The 23,000-nt window shown below is 38.7% G+C and overlaps 1 protein-coding gene across 1 annotated transcript in view; it reads right to left on the bottom strand.

Moving 5' to 3' along the window:
• Positions 1–16,171, bottom strand: part of PDE4D (phosphodiesterase 4D) — a 679,443-nt gene extending 663,272 nt beyond the window's left edge. Inside the window, exon 1 of the mRNA XM_088152876.1 lies at positions 16,140–16,171. The gene's annotated coding sequence lies outside the window, so the exon portion shown is untranslated. The remainder of the gene's footprint in view (positions 1–16,139) is intronic.
• Between the last annotated feature and the right edge of the window lie 6,829 nt (positions 16,172–23,000).

The raw sequence follows: 23,000 nt of genomic DNA, 5'->3' as shown, positions 1-23,000 counted from the left end.
GCCTACTTTGAAGGGCTGACAGATAATATCAGTATGCTGATGGTACCCAGCTTTACATCACAATCCCAGACCATGCTGCTAAAATTTTGCCTGGGTGCCAGAGGCTGTGAGGTTCTGGATGGGACAGAACACATTAATGTTGAACCCAAGAAAGGCAGAGCTACTGTTTATCCATCATGACTCTCTGCCACAGTGTTAATTCTTGATCATGAGTCACTACTATTGAAAGAGAAGATCTGCAACTTGGGTGTGCTCCTGGGCACACAGCTCTTGCACCCAACAACAATACAATAAAACAGATTTGAGAAGACATTCTTCAAAGACCAAACAATATAGTGGAAGGTGGACACCTGACCCTCATCTCTTCCTGGTATTGTTATCTCTGGCTAAATGTATATACTTGAATACATAGTTACTATAGTCCTATGGATAATTTCTGAAAAGAGAATGATTGGTTTGCCTACTGAAACAGATGAAACAGGAGAATGTCAAGAAAAAGGGCAGTAGCACTGAACAATAAGTTTCTTTCTCCTGCCTTCTTCCAGAACTATGCCTTTCTTATTTACAATAGCCAGATCACTTGGAACAAATTGTCCTTGATGATGATGACATATTAATTTATAAACATTTCTTCCTTTCGACATGGCAAGACATATGAAGCGCAAGGTTGCATTCTGAGGCTGCCAGCACGTTCCACAACAATAGTCTAAACTAGGAAAAGTCAAAAGGAATGCTCAGCACTGTATGTTTTCCAATCAGGCTATAAATCAATACATGTGTCTAGTAGGTAAACCCAGCTGTAACATAAAGTGCACTATTGTAGTGCACAGCAAGCGAGTATCACTCAGTTCATCTCATTCAGAATACAATTTAATTTAGCTTGGCTGCATTACACTCGTGTATGATCAACTGCTCCTGTTTCATTTTAGGATCCAATCTAAAGTGCCGACAGACTGCAGTACTTTTCACCACTCCTATTTTGCAACCTTCTTGTATTGTGCCATCACCATTTGAAAACAAAGCTGATTTTAAAGAAATTTCAAAAGGGAATCCCCCCTTTTTTTTTCCAAAAAAAAAAAAGAACAAACTCAAAAGTCCTATATGACTTGAAGTTAGGTTGTCTTCATCCAAATGGACTTTACCCTAAGTTCAAAACTTATACTGAGTCTCTGCTCTAAAAAACTCTATCAAATAAAGAGGTGATTATCATCATGTACAGCCTCCTAACAGACTTTCATTTGCTGCTACTTCTGTTTGTCTTTTCATTGTCAAATAAGTTTAGATTCAGTCTGGCGAGATTGATGTCAGGTTCAGCCCAAAGAACTCCACGAGACAGTACAGATACAGTTCTATAGCCTTTATTAGCTTCCACCTACAAGAAAGAATCTCGCCAGACTGAATCTAAACTTCCCAAGCCAGCAAGCAAACACTGTGAATTCCTTAGGGTGGTGCCAGTCTCATCCTCTTCACCTTCCCACACTCACTCTGGGGGCTAAGGAAATGCTTATCTCCCCGAGTGCGGCCTTCACCAAACCATTCCATCACAAGCACAGAGGATAAAGTGATAAGACACCTGTGGTGTTTGTGGCAGTGGCCCTCCAGTTTCCAATCATCCTTGTATGTACCTTCCTAACACATCCTCTAAATGATGCAAGATGTGAGGTCATGTGGTTCTCTGAGACAGTACAAGCTTTGTAGGCAGAAAGATACAGCCTCAGTCTATAGCATTTTGGTAACAGGCCCAAAAGAACACCTCCATGTAAAAGCTTCATGAACCATAGACAGTCTCATTGGATATGAAACTTCCTATAATGGAGGTTACATATCTGTTGTAAGGCAATGTCTGGATAACTCAAATAATCTTACAATTCTAACTCTCCCCATCCACTGCTCAGCAAATTACTCAGCCTTATAGTTTATTCATCCTTGATTACAGAAACACAGTCATAATGCAGATTACTCAAGTCACAGAAATGAAATCTGAAAGACCAGAAAGGAAATTCTGGCAGCTGATGTATCATCTTGAACTAAGGGGCTGAAGAGAATACTATTTATTCTTAAAATATTTGATAATGGAATAGAGGCATTGCTGTGTATTCTGAGTGCTGTCCAAAATATCACACTTACATTTTTAAATGCTTTTCTTTCAAACCTCTTGTTCATCACCAAATATCTCAGGATATATTCACTCTACCTGTTGCTAAACTACAACTTCTAGGTGTCCTAGATGACCAAGACAGCATAGCCATAGTCCTAGCAGCATCTGAAGACTCATGATTCCCCACAGCTGAAGGACGTGCTATCTTTTGCTTCACTTTAACAGTAGGTTTTATGATATTCTGTCCATCATGAAAAGTCATAGTCTGTCAATCAACAAGACAGGCCATCATTTAAGGCACTACAGAAGATAAGCTTAAAGGCCTCTGCAGGTTAGTTTTGGAAAAACTGTTCACTCTTTCAAAATAACGTTTATCCTACATTCTCAAGCAAAAGCCAAGAGGTTTTTTTCCTAAATGAAGCAGAGAAGTAAGTCCAGTCAAGTTATAGAGTAACCAAGGTCAACCAAGTTATACTGACTCTTGATGTAGGATTTCCCACAAGTTAAAAAAATGATATTAAAAACCAACTATCTGCAGCCCTTTAGTGATGCTTAAATTCACTTGGCTGAGGTAGTCACCTTACTCTGCCAAACGGAAAGACCAGCCCGGTAAGTCAGTGCCCTCTGCCCAGCTCCATGCCATAACATTCATGTATTTGCAGATGGAAGATTTACACATAATTAACCCTTTACCTTCTGGTGGACTCAAGGATTATGAGCCCATTCGAAAGTGGCTGTCTGGAGCCCTGTTCAGGCAGACTGAGAAGAGGATAGGGGCATGTACTCTGTTTTATTTTATTTTTTTATTTATTCAGTGTGGATGCTGCCTGACTCCAACTGACTCTGGGCAGCCTACAATGAGTTACTACAACTAGTAACATAAATTTAAAAAAATAACCGGGACAAGTACAAAAGTAACTATAAATAAACTACAGGATGGCAATCTAAACAACAAAGCAAACATAAAACAAGGGAGTTCTCTGGCTCCATCTCCTCTGTCTTCATACTGTCCCTGAACAAAAAGATCTGAAGGAAACTGAACTCAATGTTTGCCTGAAAGCAAATATAGCTTGAATGCAAATATAGCTTGATCTAAGGCCCTGCTTTATTAGCTCTGAATCATGAAAAATGTTGTGTACACTTTCAAGTGAATATAAGTAAAGCTTTCCCTCAAAGCTCTTTGCTCAACATGAAAAATTAAGAAGAGCAAGGAGCAAGATGGATGTAAGAAGTACAACCAGTGTACGTGACTAGCCTCTACCAAATTTTAATTCTTCATATATTTAGGCAAATACCCAAATAGTATTTGGATACATTAATTATGCACAATCAGAGATTTTGCCTGTAGCTCTAATTGTGTCTGAATAAGAAATTGTTAAAGCCCAGTTTTGTTATAGATAAGTAAAGGGAGAGTGGAAACAGATTTTCATTGTATCTAATAGTCTAGATTTAATTAAAAATAACCATATCAGATTAATTATTTGCATTAAACAGGATTTGTAATGAGGGAAAATTAAATTTGTCATGCCTTATAAAAATGCAAGAACTGGGTTATTCTTTACTCACAAATAAATCTCAATATTCATTCCACTGATACTTAAATGGAAAGAAATAAGCAAGAAACAACGTGATCTCTGTTGCACTGACCTCCAACTTTGTTACAAAGAAACTCCATTTATATTTGTTATCACCATGTCATCAATCCAAAATAAATTGTCATTTACTGTGGGTAATAACTTGGAGTTTGATATTGCTTTTATGGGATAAATAAAACAAAACTGATGTTCCCTATAATTTCCCAATTCTAGGGTGGGGGGAAGGAGGTTGAACCTAGGAAACAAGCTTCTTACTTTCCTGAAATTTGTGCTACGCTTTTTGTCACTGAAAAAAGGCATCTCAACCACATTTCAGTTTAATTCTACAACCCACTACCAACATTTGGCATTTCTCGTGTCTTACCAAGAAAGGAAATCATTGCTCAAGTCTGCAAGAACCTAATGTAGTTTGAAAATTAAGTGAATAGCAGGTGTATTTATATCAAAAATTCTGTTGCATTTCTGTACAAGCTTCTGTGCTCATGTTCCTCATCCATGATAAAATGGACAAAGGAAGGGAACAGAGCTAGGAAAAGGTTAAGGGGTAACTTGAAATGTACTATATCTCCCCTTCCTTCATCTTCAGGTAAATAGTTGTCTTGAAAAAACAAGATAGACAGACAGACCGACCAACCGACCACAATTATGCTTTGGGTCACATCACTAGGAAGGAAGGAAGAGGAGCACAGGACCTTAAGAATAGAAGGGGGGGCATTCCTGGATCCCCCCCCCCCCATTTGTAGCTCCTGTCTTAATTTGGCCCATTTTCAGTGCAATCTTCCTGCATCCAATTTCTCCCCCCACAGCATATTTGGTCTCATTCTGTTCTGTTTTCATTATCCTGTTGACAAAGAGAGCCCTGAGCCCCTTGAAATATTTCTGTATGAACTTCCATTGGGTTGGAAGAATATTACACAAGAGTTTAGACAAGGGCCCTGGGGGCAGCTGTTGATGGTGTTGATGGTTGCATTCTGTTTATGTATAGTTTCTCCTCAGTTGTTTTTGTCCACCCAAGTCAATGACCCAGAAAACATCCAAAATATTTAAATAACTCTTGGGCTTATTCTTTAACCAACTTAGTTTTACTGCCTTTCACTGATTAGTTTTTCTGTCTTTCAATTACTGAACAGACTTTGGATGGGTCCTTCCCTCCTACTTGTGTTTAGGCCCAAGACAACGGCCCCTATAGTCACCCCATTTAAAAAAAAGGGCATTTTACCTCATTTTATTAACAAGTATATTAACATTTAAGAAATGTGGCGACGTAATTTTTACACATTTGAGAGTCATACTGACCCCGATTGGTTTGTGTGTGTGTGTCTTGTTTATTAAAAGACATTGAGGAAGGTAATACAAATTTGCAGTACTTTAGCTGGGTTCACACATTGCATTAAGTCTAATGTGGTTAGGGTTTAGCTAACAGTTTATTTTGTTTTATGATTGATTGCCATAACTTATGCATTCTATTTCCATCTGGGCCCTGGAAAATAGAGAAAAATGATGTGTTAAATTTTTACATCCCCATGCCTGTCCACCAAGAATAGGCAGGCACCAGCATCACATTCCTGTTTAACCCTGCGGAATATTGCTAGCAAGGGAAATTAATGGAACACTTTTTGCAACCTAGCAGTGCCTGCTTCCCTGGAAGACATGAGGCTGGAACAAATAATAACTGCCAGCATGAACACCTAACACCTCCACTGGTGCAGCCTGAAGCAAGCAGAGATTTCATTTGCTCCAAGCCATCCTGTACTTTAGCAGTCGCTACTTTTTATCATCCACCTTGGCAAGCAGCAAGTGAGGCTCAGAGGGTCAATTCAGGCAACACAAAAGCTTGCAATGAAACAACTCCAGAGAAATGTTTAATCAGAATTCCTTGCATTGTCATTTTATATCCAGAGCTACTTTCTGTTGGTGCTGGCACAAAAACCTTCCCTGGATTCCCAGAAATTAGTACAAGCCACTTGTTCACCAAAGATAAATGAAATGAATTTGTATTTGTTTATGGAAGTTGGCTTTATTTTTAATAGGGTTGTTAATGTTCAAGATGGCTGGGACATTGCGCTGCATAAGGCAAAGGCCAAGATGGTTCCAATCTCTATTCTTTGTCTAAAAGCCAACTGGACTGGCAGCTAATATTGCTTCCACACTGGCTGTGGGACAGAATCTTACACTGTGCACAGAGGCAGCTGTTGGCTTAGGGGTACAAGAAATGACCCATGATACCACATAACTGGAGACTAGAGACATGAATGATTGGAGACCCACAAAGAACAGACTTTAGGCTGCTACTGTCACCTAAGGCAATTGCCTAATGGTAGGGCTGGCTAGGACAGTTTGTACAAATAGACAATATTTGTGTTCATTTTACATTGTTCACAACTTTGTGTTATCTGTTCTAATGTTTAAAAATTACTTTGATAGATGTTACCATGCAAATCTCACTGAAAAATTCAACAATGCATAGTTAAACTATAGAATTTGTTGCCATGATGTGGTGATGATTTTAGATCATCAGATGGTTTTAATCAATTAGATGGTTTTCAAGGGGGACTGAACAAATTCATGGAAGATCAGGCTACCAATAGCTGTTCCTGATGGCTGTTTTTTGTCCTGAGAATCACAGGTAGCATGGGATGAGTATCAGCTGCTAGGGTGCAACAGTGGGGGACAGCTATCACCCTCCTGTCCACGATTCTGACTTCTGAATGCATCTGTAACCCTAACCCTTGGCTCTTCTGAATGCATCTGTAACCCTAATCAAGACTCTTCTTGAGTTCTTAGTTGGTTTATAAATCATAATGGAATATAGTTAGCATATCCCATGCATGTTTTTTCAAAGGTAAGTCCCTCTATGATTAATGGGTTTTATTCTCACATAAGAACACAGGGTTGTAGCCCAATAGTATTAAGATTAGATCTTTTTTATGCTTGGAGACATTATAAGGACCAGACAAGGGAAAGGTCAAGATTCTCTGAGGAAATATGCACAGAAGAGGCAGCAGTTTTGTACAAGCTGACCTTCCTCAGCACTCACATATAAAAATTATTGCCAGTTAATTAATCCTCCTCATAAAGACAAGGTTGAGGCTACAGCTTCAACTCCCACCAGTCCCAGCAAGCATAGCCAAGTTTCTGGAATCTGTAAATCCTGGGATAGGAAATAAGGAGACCAAGGAAAATAGGAGGAAAGCAAAGTAGACCAGAGGTAGGGAATAAGATTAGCCCAAAGAGCTGGATCATTCCCACACATCCATTTCAAGATCAGATGATATCATTGTAGCATGCAAGTGCAGGGAGTCTAAGAAAGTTTCTGGTTTGAAATTAACTTCCCTACAGACCATTTGATTCCTAGAAGCTAACCAGTCCCTGCGTACATACATTAACTATATTCAGAGAGTAGCCAGCCAGTTCTCCAGCAAACAAACAATTACTATCATTGCATTGCACCCACCTTTACAAATCTCTTAGACATGATGGACACACACCATTAGCCTTCAACCATTTGGCACCAAGACAGATTCTTATTTTAATATTCAGAAGCTCTTTGGTTTCCAGCAAAACAAACTACCAGCAGCCAGTTTTCTGCTTGCAATTTTATGTACATTTGAAGAACTGTAAGCAAGCATGTCACATAGGTGGATGTGTTTTCCTTCTAACTTCTTTAAAAAAACAGACAAAAGAATCCAAAATTGCCTTTACTACAGCTGCTAAAACACAGAATACATGAATACATTCTTTTAGGTGCTACTTATAGTTATTAAAAGCAAAACAGAAAATCATGAATAAAGAATTACATAGTAAATCAAAGTGGTTATACTCAAAAAATACCAACTTATTTGATTTTCTACATATGCATTAGGCATTTGATTGTAATTCTTTCTCCAACTAGTACTAAATAAGCAACAGTAATGAAGGATTTACAGAATGACCTCCAGTTCAGGAGAATCCTAGTATCTCCACAGTCATGTGTCCTTCCAAAATTTATTGATTTAAGTCCAATTTGCACAAATACTTGCATACCCCCAACCTGACACTACAAGGATCCACAAATTTTGCTCTCTTTCATGCTCATGTATTCCTGCATTTTTTTCACTAACCCCTTGCAATTCTCTCTCAGTTCCTACTCTGTTCTTCACATCTTTTCCTCCAGTATTTCCTAGAAACTTCCCAAACCAAGACCAAGCCATTTTTTTCCCTCATGCTATTTCAGGAATGCCACTTATTCTCCACAATCAAGATCCTCAACTTTGCATCTCAGCTGAGGCACACAAAGCTAAGTTCACAAATCCATTAACCTGTCATGTGTCTATGCAAGTTTTAGCTTAGCACATTGTATGACTCCAATGTGTATTTGCATTCAATGTATGACTTAGGCTGTTGCATGAATCCAGCCTCCACAATTTGTAAAGCAGGGATTATGCTTAGCAGATAATGTAAACCCAATCAATTATGGTCTATCCACAGTAAAATAAATCACAACTTAGCCAATGTGTAAACAAGTCAAATAATTGTCTAGACAGTTAGGTAAGAGTTAGTGAAATTAATAAATAAGATTGTGTTGAAATGGATCTTTCAGTTTTTCCAAAATTTGCATACAGATTTCATTTCTGTGCTCCATTTCTAGAGTACTTTGGGTTTTCTACTGAATTTATTTCTATGACGTTTCAGAATTTACCTTACTGCTGCAAGATAGCCAAAAATGTTGTGTGTTTTTTCTTTTTATTACCCATTTTCCCATCATTTCCAGGTTTCAAAAATCCCAGGAATTCCCTGGTGCTGTCAAAGCATGAGAAGTTTAAATGCAATCAAAATAAATTATAAAAATATGACACACACACAAAAAAACAATGACCTCTTTTGCAGGGAAAGAATATTCCTGGGCAATTGAAGGATAGATTACCAGAGAAATGACTGGATGATAGATAGATTGGGTATAACAGCAGGTAGTCACACATACCTCTTGGCCATCTCCATCAGTACAACTCCATTCTCCAACCAAAAGAATTTCATTGTATTCTTATGCTTCTTTGAAAAACATGGTGGAACAGACTATGCCAGCTTCATCTATCTACTTGGTGCTATTTGTAAATGGCAACTTCCATTATCTTAAAACTGGACTTTCAATCAGAGGACAGTCTTCCACAGTAATTTCTACAGATTAATTTGTATTTTATACAGAAAGTGCTTAATGAACAGAACCAAAACAAAATGTGCTTAGGAATTTTAAAATTCCTAGAATTTTAAAAACTTGGTTTGAGTAAAAGGGGGATATAGAGGAGAAAAGATCTTAATTTTCATCACTGAGCCCATTTAGTAACACAAACAAAGAGAAAATTCTCTTTGTGATAAGCTAGCTTTGGCAATAAAGGCTCATGGAAGTTTCTGTTTTCTCTATTCTAAAAAGAAAACTATTCTCTCCATTTTCCTCTTCTACTGCTGACTTCAGATATAAACTGAACAAGATTATTGTTTTATCTCTTCTCCACGGTTAACTAATCAGCTTCCTAGTCTAGCATTAATGAAATGCCTTAGAAGGTGTGAAGCACGTTTTGGTTCACCTCCTAATCCTTTGGGAAATTCAAAGTAACCTAACATAATAGGCCAAAGAGAGGGTCCTTATGGAATATAAAGAAATCACACAGGATTCAAAAGCTTTAACACAGGAACAACAAAGATAATTCTGAAAGCAGTTTGCTCCCAGTAAAGCAAAATGAATTATCACGTTCCTATTTCCCACTTCTGGGATATGATAGTGCAATAAAAAACAAAGCAAAATAAGAGTCAGAACTCTTAACATGTTCTGTAATCACCCCCAGTCTAGACAACCTCTCTGAAAATTATTGTGGGCATCTATTTTACTGTGGCCTTTAACATTTATTTTAACAAGTTAGCATCACTTTCCATTATACCTTACATTAATATCCAGACAGGTGTATACAAACAACACAATCTAGCAATTAGATGGTGGTGTGAAAAGATGGACTGAAAAGAGCAAATTTCTGGCAAACTACAGCATGTGCACTTCTCTATCATCACTGTAGATACCATCAAGCAGACCTGTTCTAAGATGTAGAGCAGTGTTTCTCAACCTTGGGAACTTGAAGATGCGTGGACTTCAACTCCCAGAATTCCCCAGGCAGCAACGCTGGCTGGGGAATTCTGGGAGTTGAAGTCCACGCATCTTCAAGTTCCCAAGGTTGAGAAACACTGATGTATAGGTTAGACTATAATGATGATGATTTCTTGATTAACCTATTCACTGCACATTTTACATACAAAATTGCTGCTTTCCAGGCCGGCTTGATCTCTTTGCTGATGCCACTGTCACATCTGCAATATCTTAGCCCTGATGCTGCTTCAGCTTTTCAGGCACCACATGCCATTGTGCCATTTAACACCCCTCCCCAAAACTTTTTTTTTAAAAAAGTCACAATATCTAATTGTCCCATTAGTATCCAGCTGCTAACTGATAATGATCCCTCTGCTTGCTTGCTTTCTTTCTTTCTTATGGTTTGACCTTTCAAATAGATCGTGACCAGTAAGCTGTTTCAAAATAGAGAATGCAGAATACGGAACTGTTCTTCTGGAAGCCTTTGAAATAGAGAAGTTAGGGCATATGGCCAATCCAGCTTGGAAAGCAAGAGAAATTGTAGGAGATGCTATATTTGAAAAGGTACATCTTTGAATATTACTAGTCATCTGACTGCAAATCCTGGTCAGCCTCTTCAAACGTCTCAAAGCAGCCTGCTTTTCTGGTACTCTTTGGAGGTGTTAAGACTATCATTGCTGGATAGTTTCCACACATGCAGAGAACCTCAAGCTATGGAGACCTCACCATATGCAGAATATGTCAAACTTTGTCTCAAAAACTGAGCAGCACTTCAGAAAATGAAATAATATAAAGAAAAGACTCTACTGAATCCCCAGGACAAGGCTATACAACCTGACCCTTAAAAGCTGATGAAGTTTCCACAGACCCTTCAGAAGTTCTCGCCAACTTTTACATTTCTATTTTTTTAATGGAACCAAGGGGGAGATTATTATACAGGTATTATACAGGTATTATACATATTCACAGTCAATTTTATTTAAATGTAAACAACAAACAATGAAATTTGAGCACACTCTCTTCTTTTCTAATCCCACCTATTTCTTAGAATACATCACTCAGCATGCTACCCCAAAAGTTAGAAAGGCCTTTACTCCCCAACATGTCTAGGCAACTTCATCTATTCAGCCTGGCTTGTGTGACAGCTTGTTCACAACTTTAATAAGGGCTGGAGTTTCCTACTGATCAGCAGTGCCTTGTCACCTGACCCAGACCCAGCAGCAAAGGTCAGTGGCCCCATTTTTTTTCATGCAGGCTAGCTAATTTTATTCTAATCCGGAGCTTTCAAAATTTTTGTTTATATTGGAAGGTGTACAATTGGTTACACAATAGCTCAACCATGTGGCCACCAATAAAACAGCAAGCATCGCACAGTTGGATGGAAACTGGCAGCCCTTCTCTCCTGAATGGCAGAAGGGGATCACTGAATCCCAGAATTGAAAAGGATAATTTGGGTCACTGAATGCAACCCCCCTGCTCAGTACAGCTATCCAATTAAAGCAACCCAGACAGACAGCTGTTTAGGCTCCACTTCAACACATCCAGTGAAGGGAAACCCATTGTTGTTGCTGTTATAAGTTTTCCTCAACATTTGTCAATCAGTAGTGAATACATTCCTCCCATAACAGTTTGTGTTTTTATTCCAGTGTTGTGTTTTAACCCCATGGATAAAATATTTATTAACTGGCAGAATGGATGCATAAAGCAGCTTCAACAGAGTTAAAAGGGACATGCATAGGAAATGAAAGATGGACGTAATCACCAAGGAAGTGTTCCAGCAAGAAGCTAACATCTGCAAAAAGAAAGTTTGAAAGGCCAACATGCAAAAGGAAGTTAGATTTGCAAGGAAAGCTAAAAGTAACAAAAATTGCTTTCTGGGCTATGTCAGTGGTAAAAGAAAAAAAGAAAAAGAAGGGGTAATTCTGCTGCTAGAAGATTGTAGGATACTAACAGGTGATGGGGAAAGAACAGAGCACCTCAATTTATACTTGGCTTTGACATTTGACATTCTCCCCATAGGGGGTGTGTTCAAATGGATCTAAGCAGAATCAGCAACAAAACAAAGAGTAGCGATCCACAGCAGAGCTCCTGTCTACTATGAATTAATTTAAGTCTCCAGGATGGGCCAATTACATCTGAGAGTCTCGAAGGAGTTTGTGGATGTCATATTGGAGCCTTTGAGTGTTCTCTGAGGATCAGCAGAGTCCCAGCAGATTTAAGGGTAAATGTTGTTCATACAGTATCTTCAAAAAGGGGGGGAAAAGGACCCACTTAACTACAGATCAGTCAGCTTAATGTTAATACAGGACAGAACTCTGGAACAATGATTAAGGAGTTGGTTTGTATGCACGTCAAAGAATACATTGCCTGGTGGAAGTCAGCACGGGTTTTTCAAAGCAAGTCATGCCAAATCACCCAGCATTCCATTCTGGATAGAATGATCAGTTAGGTAGAATGAAGGATAGAATGAATGTGATGGACACAGTATATCCTGCCTTCAGCAAAGCATTTTACAACGTCTTCCATGAGACTGTAGTAGATAAATTGGCAAAATTTGGGCCAAACTACACAAACATTTGATGGATACAGAGCTGGTTGAAAAATCATATCCAAAAAGTGTATGTCAATGGATCCCAATTAAGCTGGAAGTGTTGAGTAGAATATTGCAGAGTTCTGGTCTGGGCCCTGTGTTGTTCACCATATTTATACATTATTTGGATGAAGAGATTTATGGATGAGACAAAAATAGGGATAATAACAAACACCTTAGAGCAGTGTTTCTCACCTTCAGGAACTTTAAACTGCATGGACTGCTGGCTGGGGAATTCTGGAAGTTGAAGTCCATGCAGCTTAAAGTTGCTGAGGTTGAGAAACACTGCCTTAAAGAACATGATCAAGATTCAACAATGATTTTGACATGCTGGAACAATGGACAGAAACCAGCAGGATAACAAGGGCAAATAAAAACAATAGGAAAATCCAAGGCACATAGAATAGAGGAGACTATATTGAGTAATAGCACATGTGAAAAAGATTTGAGTGTCTAGGTGGATCACAATCTGAACATGAGTCAATAATATTATGCAGCTGCAAAAGAAGAAAATGTAACGCTAGACCATATCAACAGACATACAGTGCAAGAGTCAAGAGAAATTATTGCCACTTTCTATTCTGCACTAGTCAGACTGCACCTGGAATATCACATCCAATTCTGCGCACTTCACTTTAGGAAGGGCATTGACAAAGTAAAAGATACTCAGAGGAACACAACAAAGATGGGGCTTGGAGTAAGAAACCTGTTAGAAATGGTTGGAGACTGGGTTGGTTTAGCCTGGAAAGAGAAGACTATGAGGAGACATGATAACTGCGTACAAGTATCTCAAGGGCAATAATGTTGAAAATGAATGGTTGAATATGGGACAAGAGAAATGGCTTTAGATGACAAAGAAATCGATTTTGGTTGGACGTAGCAAAAACTATTCCAGAATAGAACACAATGGTGGCATTTCTTTCATTGATGGTATTAATCAGAAGCTGGATGGCTACCTGTCAGGGATGCCGTAGGGGTGGATTTCTGCACCTGGCAGAAGGTTGGAGTGGATGATCTCCCAGGTCCTTTCCAACCCTCACATGTTATGATGCTATTATAGAAACGCTTTCAAGGGCCAAAGAACAAAGAATGTATTATTTGCATAAAATCCTGTGATCCATTAAAGCTTTTCTGTTAGTAAATGAGTTAATCCTTAAAATGCTCCAAGATGTTCTGCTATTTTTGCTGCAAAAGATTTACATGGATCTGGAAAATGAAAAAGCAAAGAAACAAAGCCTAATTATACCGAACAATAATTTCTCACAAAACAAAAGACAAGGGTGATCCGGATGCTTCAAACCTGTCATACTTATCATTTGAGGACTATACCATCAAGTTATGGTTTGGCATGTCCATTACCCACAAAACTAACTTCCCAGACATAATTTTTGTCACGATCTGTAACACAATGATTCTCCTGAGTCTGTTCTTGTATTCAGCTGCAAGTCACCCTGTGAACATGCCCTCTGATTATTCTTGCACTGTAGAAGGGATGACTCACACGATATGATTTTTGTCTGTAGGCTTCAATCACACCAATAAAAACAGAACAGCATTAAGTACACGAGGAGCAGTTAACTGAGTAAACAGAAGCATGGATGTTGTCACACTTTCTATGCAAAGCCAAATGGACCTACCATTCTGAATGAAGCAGGTACCTGAGGCAGAGTTGCCCCACGCTAGAAGCTGAATGTTCCTTACCTAGCATCCTAAATTGTTTGCTCCTCTCAACTAGAGGGAAAGGTGCTTTCCTGCTGATATAAGATTTCAGCTGCTAGTCTAGTTGGTTTACGTATGGGGTTGCTGGGGGATATCTCTGCTTTAGGTAATAACATGCCTTGGACTTGCCTTGCCTGAGCATCACAGTCCTAGTAGTCTTACATAAGAATCCCAGTTCCATGCTTGTAACTTTGGGCACCTTAAGATGTTTCACGAGAACCTACACAATGGTCAGGACTATATCACAACATCTTACTGCCTAAGACAAAATAATGCCCCATTCTAGGTACAGAAGTTGCCAGGACTGGCTGTCGGATCTTTCTTCAGAACATGCTTCTTCCATCACATCGGAGGGCACAAGGTAGAACAGGCCTTGTGGTAACAACACAATCTACTTTTTATAGTACCTGCAATGTATTTGCCACCTCAGGCAGCCTCCTTAATTACCTAATGGCAGGACAGACCTTCTGTCAATGCTGACGTGGAAAAAATACTGTTCAAGAAAAGGGCACTCACTTCCTTAATGAGCATGAGAGAGATTAGAATAGGAACTAAAGAGACAATCAGTTTACTAATTTTCTATAACTATTTGGATTCACAATATGGTTTAGACTGGTTTCAGTGGGGCAATATTTTTATTTTGGCTGAAAAACACTGAGTTTTCTTCTTCCAGACAAGCCCACAGTGGCAGAGGAAGACACATTTTCAATAAGATAGCCACTGTGACAGAGCATATTTTGCACAAAGGTTTAGTTTGAGCATTAGCATCTCCAAGAACAGAAAAGGTCTGTACCTTAGTGTTGACAGCTCAATAAACTGATGGCCTGACTCAGAATAAAACAACGTCCTGTGGCCTATGACAGCTGGTGGTAACTGTGCCAAAGACCAGAATGACCGAATCACAGCATTACCCTGTAAAATCAAGTTAAATGCTTCAGCACCTCACTTCCAAAAGAAGTGGACTGTAATTCAAAAAAGTTCCTTCCATGGTAAATTCATTGGTATTTGATAAATTTTGCCACAACAGCAAAATTCATCAGCTTATCCTTTAGATGCTATACATCAGATATTTGGAATTACAAGAAAGAAGACAGAATCTCCAAAATATTGCATGGTGACTGGAACAGCATATGTACTTGGAGTATGGTTGCTTTTTTTATTAAAAATAAATCCCTGCACTGATTTACAGTAAATGCTGTAAACCACTGTGATTCACCAGCGTGCGTTGTGGATACCAGTCTTCATAGCTCAAACCACATATCAAGCTAAGCCACAAAGGAGTTTATTCAGTTTGGGCTTTAATGAGTTGAATGCACCCAGCTGTTATGGTTTGTAAACAGAGGTTTATGGTTTAATACATTATGTAAATCCCTCCAATTGTGCTCAACACATTCTGATTGTTCAGTTTCTTAGTGCACTAAGTGAACCCAGCCAACAAACTGAGCAAAAGAAACACTGTGCAGTACAACCTGGGAAAGTATATTTGTGTCTTCTTCATTTTGATGGGGGATTCAAAGATAAGCTTCATCTTTGTATCATCAAAATGTTGAGACACAAACTAAGTTTAGAGGAGAATGCTAAACTGTCTTCACTCTATTCACCTGACCCTGCATCTGTAGCTTTCTCATACAGACATAATTGAAGAACCACTTTCATGCTTTGCTACTCATTTCAGAAACAGATTTAAAACGGAGAAAAAAGCAGGCTATTAGATAACAATTCTACCATACCATCTTGGCTACATTATTATTATTAACAGATCATCACATAATGTTTATGCTTTGGATATTTCTAGCCTTTATAAAGGTCATTGCATTCATCTTTGAAAAGTAATGTCATTCTACAGCCAGCTGATATTAACCTGATCAAAAGTTGTCAAAGAACAAAGCTTAATGCCCCTGTTCTGAAAGCGATATTCTCCAGACGTGCTGAACTACAACTCCTATACTTCCCAGCCAGCATCTGGAGGATACCAGGCTGGGTGAGGCGGTCCTAAGACAATGACATAAAATGCAGAATACTTACCTCAAACTGTCTCACTCGCACACATAGCCTGGGAGCTCTTCAGTTCAAAATGGGTTTGCTTTCGCTAAGCTCCTGGCATTTAACAGTGTCAACATAAGACTGATACAAGTTCTGCATGGTACGTAAATGGGCAAGGATCCCAAGCCCCAACACGATAAAGTTACATTTTATCTTTGGATTATAGTCATGCAAACAGTATCCAGTCAGACGGGATACATAAGGAAGACAGAACTTGTTTGCAGTTCAGGGTGGAAGAACCAATACGGTGTGGTGAAAAAACTAGCTTCACTTTAAGACAGTGAAATATTTTTACAGCACCAAACTGCAGTCCGCTGAACTGAGAAATGAGGTTAATAATCTCTGACTTTCATTTCAATGCAGATATAATACAGTATGATTGGACATTACATTTCAAAAGGAATGAGAGTTGCCTTACATTGGTCAGCCATATCATTTTTTGAAATATCAGGTTTTAAAAGGATAGGCTAAGGGGACGTCTTCCTTCACATGTTTTCTCTTAGAATTGAATTAAAGTCTGGGAAGGTAAGGAGACTGCAGACCACTAACGAGATAGTTGTCCAGAACATTCATATACATCTCTTGGCCACTTCTTCACTAAATAAGTACAAGAATACCATACCCCATCAGTGGAAAATTCACCTAAATTCTCTTCCCTTTTGAAATAATTTCAGAGCAAACATTCTTTCACCAAACTGAAGGAGGGCTGGCAGAAAAAAATACAGAATTTCTCCGCTGAGCACAAATTCAAAACTTTGGAGGAATATTCGTCTCTATATCAACACTGCATGGAGCAGGACAGAAACCAGTGCCTTTGACCAGTTGACTGTTGTATTTGTCTGCCTTCTTTAGTAAAAAAAGGTAAATCAAATGCACTGATATAGGATACAAAATATTTGGCTTGGAAACGGTGCAAATTAAAAAGATCCCAGTTGACCACAACATGAATATGAGTGTGATGCAATGGCGAAAAAAAAAAGGTTGATGTCATTTTAGGTTAGGTTTAGGTTAACAGAAGAAAGACTGTAGTCTTTAGTGACACCTTCTCTCAAGTAGCATGTCCAATCCTGGAGGCCCACTATTTAAAACAATATGAACAAATAAGCTTGGAATTGTGAAAATAATCAGTGATAAGGAAAACCATTCTTGCTCAGAAAAGGTTGAAGGAAGTGGACAGGTTTAGCTTGGACAAGAGAAGAATAAAGCTGTGTCTTCACTTGTATCTAACCATGGCAAAAATATGCCCTAGCAACATTTTTTTTTTCCTAGTTTGTCCCCATGACATTGCCTTCATCTCATCCATGGCCATGAATGAGACAAGTTGAAAGCATCCTCATGCATACTAAGATAAGCTTAAGGTATAGTACCAGTGTTAAGGTAACATACTCCAAAACTGTCCGAGGGCAACCTCAAGGTGCATAAAATTTGTTTGCCTTTGCCATCCATTATCATGAAGGGAAGACCAATGACAGGCATTGATTGGGAAGAAATGAAACAGAGGCAAGACATGGATAGCAAATTTTAAACCTGGTATAGTTTTCTGCCAACTCAGAGATAGGTAGGTAGCACTGTATGTTGGAACAACAGCATTCTCCAAATACCTGAAAATCTGTGATCTAAAAAATGGCAAAAATAGTTTTGTCAGTTGTCTCAAAGATTGATTATGTGCCATCAAATCAGCGTAGATTCTTAGTGACCAGATAGATTTTCTCCATGATCATCTGTCTTTCAGGACTTCTTATGGTGTGCCCATCACCAGAGTAACTGAGTTCATTCACCTTGCTTCTGGTCATCCTCTTCTTCTCTTTTCTTCCACCTTTCCCAGTATTCGACCCTTCTTCACATAATGTGTCCCAAAGGGTTGAACTAGTGTGAGTTGCAAGAGGGAAGCTGAATGTAAAAGTAAGAATAAGAGGAATTCTGTAATAGATCCAATTTTCTATGGGGTGGATGGGTTCTCCTTTGTTGGAAGTCTGATAGATAACCATTTGCTGTGAATACTCCAACTCTGCTGTTCATATTTTATTACATGCTTTATAAAATCCATCCCAACTCGTATGATTGTAAATATCAGCAATGGGAATCCATGACCTTCCAACTGTTTTTGTGACCCTCACAGCTGCCCAAGATTATAGCAGTGACCCTAGTGGCATATTACTGAATATCATTGCTCAATTTGCCACCTGTTGATAGCAGGAAATGAAAGAAGATAAGCTAAGACCTTAGATAGACTTAGCCCACTTAAATTGGAAAAGGTGGAGAGGGAAAAGGAAGTTCCTGCATTGGGTCAAAGCAAAACACACAAGAGAATGTGGACTTAGAATACATCTGGGAGCTTCTTGCCTCTACTTCTGGCCCAGCAACTCCAGGAATGCAGAATGGGTAGCTACCATACAGCTGGATCTATGGGGAAGAAACAAGCATACACTTCCATCTCCTGTTTCATCTGGGATTTTAAATGGGTAAGCAGAAATCCACAGGATGCAAACTGGAAAGGCTAAAAGTAAGTTGTTAAAGACCTACAGATCATTGTCTAATGCATACACATTAGCTCTCAGACTGTTACCGATGGGGAAAATATCAATAGATTACATATAACATAACAGAAGCTAAAGCCTTGTGTTTGTTTTTCAAACAAATGGGTGCTGGATCACAGATACATATCAAAACAAAAGGGCACGAACCCAAAACAGAATAAAGCAGAGGTTATTTCCCTTTGCAAGGGCCTTTTGTTGGTATTATGTTGGGATGTAAAACAATTAAACAGAAGTCCTGGAATAAATTTGGAGTTTGAAAAATGAAATATAAGCTTCTTGTTTTCAGAAAAGTAGCTATCTTCTTTATCGGGGCGGGGGGGGGAGATATGTGGCTTCTTGAATACAAGGAAGCTGCAAGCAAAGACAAATTTCCTTACCTTTCTAGCACCTAGTCATACGCAGTAGCTGGTCTTGAGCCTTGATTATGCTGCTTAGAACTATAAAGGGAAAATCTGCAGGCAAAGGCTCCATGGCCTTTCCTTGTCTTCTGAAATCTGCTGCCTAAGATGGGAAGACCATGATCTAGTCAAGAGATGACAACCTGTCTAGATCTCACTGGGAAGAGAGCCTATGAGGACAGGCTGAAGGAACTTAGAATATTCCGTCTGGAGAAAACAAACAGAGTGGAGTCATGATGACTGTGTTCAAGTACATAAAAGGGTGTCCAATGGAAGATGGCCAGGAAGTACTTTCTGCTGCCACAGAAACTAGGGCTAGAAATAGTAAGTTGCAGTTACATAGATTTCATTTGAATATAAGGACAGTGAGATTCGTATAACAGTGGAATTAATCTACCTACAGAGGTTGTGGATTCTCCATCTCTGGAGATATTTAAAAGGCTGGACAATCACCTCTCAAAGATGGTTTAATTGGTTCTCCGGCACATTGCAGAGGGTTGGACTTGATCATCCTTGTGGCCCCTTCCAAATCCACATTCCCATGATTCTATGAAAGGACCAGAGAAGCTAGGCTACTTCCAGTTTTTGAGGCTGCTAGACATAACAAAAAATAAAACCTGGATATCAGAATAAGGCATGAAAGAGAGAGAGAGAGAGAGAGATACATAGAGTATAAGACATAATCTGAAGACATTAAAGTATCTAAGTTTGAGATTCTCTTTGAACTTGAGATATCGTACCTCCCCACCTCCCAACTGGCTCTATCTAGAGGAGTCAAGAGAACGTTATCATTCTGTTTCTTCATTTTAAGATTACCAGCATTGTAAATAATTATAAGGAATCAAATAATACCCTAATTATTATACTCGTGTAACTCTACCCACAACATTATGGAACATTCTCATTCCCTAGTATGGTATATTCCATTGAGTGAGCAACACTTCACTATATTTGACATTAGAAAGATTGACAACCTCAATCCTCCACTACAAAAGTTATGGATATGAATCTGACATGGCAATATTTAAAATTCAGACATTTCACCTCCCCAGGACTCTTTGTCTCAGACGTCAGACTAATCATCCTTGAAAACAAGGATCAGCAAGAGCATTTTCATCATGAAACAGCCAAGCATCATGAGACAGCCAACCTAGAACTGTCAGAAGATTCAGCACCATTTTTCAGAGATTAAATAAAGGCAAAGGTTTCTTATCAGACTACATATATTAACTAGGTAGGCAATGCAAGCCTGCCTGTGGTGCATCTAGCTGTTCTTTTATGTTTAAATTCTAAAGTAATGTTATGTCTCATCTTTTCTTTTACAATTTCCTTCTTTTCCTTCTCCCACAACACTCAGCAACAGCCACGTGTCCTGATATGCTCATAGGATCTGATAAGAGGACTTGATCCATGAAAACTTAAGTGATGATAATTCTGCTAGGCCTTAAGCCTCTGTTAATTTTACAGATCATTTGAATTGCCCCCTTATTGTAAAATATATGTAATTTACACGCTGGATGGGTATAATTCAATGAATAAAGATATTACTCCTTTTATTTGCATTTTCTACTTTTTTTAAGTATTAAATTCCCTCTCCCCCTCCTTTTTTTTTTATTTTTGCAGCTGCATCTCAAAGCCACAAACACCATTATACTGGAATTTGTTCTCTATCACTATATTTCTATATGCTATCATGAATCACAGAGGGAGGCCAAAGTAATTTAATAGGATTCAAAACAGGAACTTCAATAGCATAGGAGTAGGTGTTTCATGGTCTCTTAGGTCTATCTGCAGAAATAGTGCTATTATGAGAAAGAAAAACAGTAGCAGCCTCAGGAAAAGATAAGATATTAGTTAAACTTGTAGCTGCTTACTTCCAATCCTGGTTTTTCATATAAAATCAGGAAAGAGAGGGCGTATGTCACATTAATAAAAACAATGCATTCAAATAGAGATAATTGAATCATAAACTGGGAAACAATATGCTTTCATTCCTATATGTATTTAGCTTCATTTTTAATAAAATCATAACCACTAACTTAAAAAAAAAAATGAAACCATCCAGCATTGCCTATCATGGCTAGAGATTATTGGAACTGAAGTCCAGCATGTCTGCTTTCACACTGTAAATTGACATAAATGCCCTTCTCTTTCTAGCCACAGAACAACTGGTACAAATTATTCTGCATTTATGAAGGGCAAAATGTTATTAACTATTGAAATACCTTTACATAAGCTAATAAAATATCTGTGGAAGCACAGCATTATTTCCTATTAAGTAAAAAAAATTGAATTTCTGTTTTTGAATTTAGAGGTTTTCATTCTACCCTTCCTTCTCTTGTTTCTACTCTCTACTCCTCCAAGTTTCTTCTCTTCCCATTTGTCAGTGACCATGTACGTTGTAGTTGCAGCAGAATTCTAGTATGTTTGCCAGGAAGCAGAGCACTCTGGGGATATTATTGATTACCTGGGAGGAGGGAAGACAATCTCACCAGCCAGCCAAATCCTCTTTCCCTCTCCATCCATCCCAGTGTTTGACCTGCTGAACTGAAATCAGCCAGTTCTTTTAGGACTGGCACTCAGGTACAGCTGCAGTGTTTTTATTTTTTGTTTTTTGTTTACAATAACCTTATGAGAAATTTATGTTTGGATTTTCTCCCAAACAGCTGGGGCATCACTGACTGTGAAATGTCTCCAACCTTTCCACTTGCAAATTAAAGGAGAGGGTTCCAGGCTGATTTATTTAAATGTTGTTGAAAGATGCAATTGTCTCAATCTAGCTCCATTCCATTCTCCCCTTAGCATCTTGCTATTCTTCAGTATGAACTAAGTGGTGCTGGTGAGGGTGTTCCCAGTACTGAGACCAGTTTTCTCAGAAGAAAAAAAAATGCTCAAAAATATGCTGACTTGTTAATAGTGCTGTGATTTTGTTTTATTTACATACTTTAGAGCTTTCTCTGTGAAGGCAGAGAAGTACCCTTGAGACGAACACAAGAGCCAGTCAGCCAACTGGGGTGGGGGGACACTGGTCTAGCTATGGCAGAAGAGAAAATTTGGACAGAGGCATAGATCTGCCAGTTAGGATTGTACAAATCTGCAGGGATGTCAGGGGGGTGTCGAAAAAGTCAAGGTGCCAGTCATGACTACACGTGAAGCCCCCCATCCTGTTTTTACATAACATTGTGGTGAGACTTTGATCACGCAGTCATGACTGCCTTCTTGACAAACTCAGAGGAAAAACTATGGCCCAACTCATGATCAACAACAGGCATAAGTTACATCTATCTAGATTTTGTATAAATATAAGGAAGAACTTCCCAATGCTAAGATCTGTACAGAAGTAGAACAGTCTACCTAGGGGGATTGTGGGTTCGCCATCTCTGAAAGTTTTTAAAGGGCTGATCAGCCACTTCTTGTGGATGATTTTAATTGGTTCTCCAACACACTGCAAATTATTTTATAATTCAGTACAATTCATAGTTCAAATTATATGTATCTATATAGCCCAGCAGAACTAATATTTCATATTGAGAACAGGGAACCTCTGGCCCATGTGCCTAACCCATCCCACCCCGGTGGAACCTTTCAGTAGACCAGGCTGGTCCATCTGACCCAGGAGGTGTCAAGCAATATGATTACTCTGCTTAATAGATTTTACAGGTTTCATCAAGAAGCCTCTAACAAATCTCCAGAAAAACAGCTAGTAACTCTAAATTGTTTGTAGATTAATATCTTTCCCTAACCCCATGCCAAATGGATGATCTGGAACAGAAGAACATACGTAGAATCAGAGAGTGATCTGTGCATTCTCTGTCTCCATGTGCTATCACAGTCTTGGCTGATACATATGTAGTCGGATTTTTCTCCCAGTGAAACCCTTTTGGCAATAATAAGAAAATGAAGCTTGA

Source organism: Python bivittatus, unplaced genomic scaffold (genome assembly GCF_059951505.1).
Source record: "Python bivittatus isolate LINGU-HERP-01145 unplaced genomic scaffold, Pbiv_v1 ctg000570_np1212, whole genome shotgun sequence".
NCBI classification, from domain to species: Eukaryota; Metazoa; Chordata; class Lepidosauria; order Squamata; family Pythonidae; genus Python; species Python bivittatus.
Note: the sequence above shows the minus strand (reverse complement) of the source record. Positions and strands in the feature narration are given on the sequence as shown.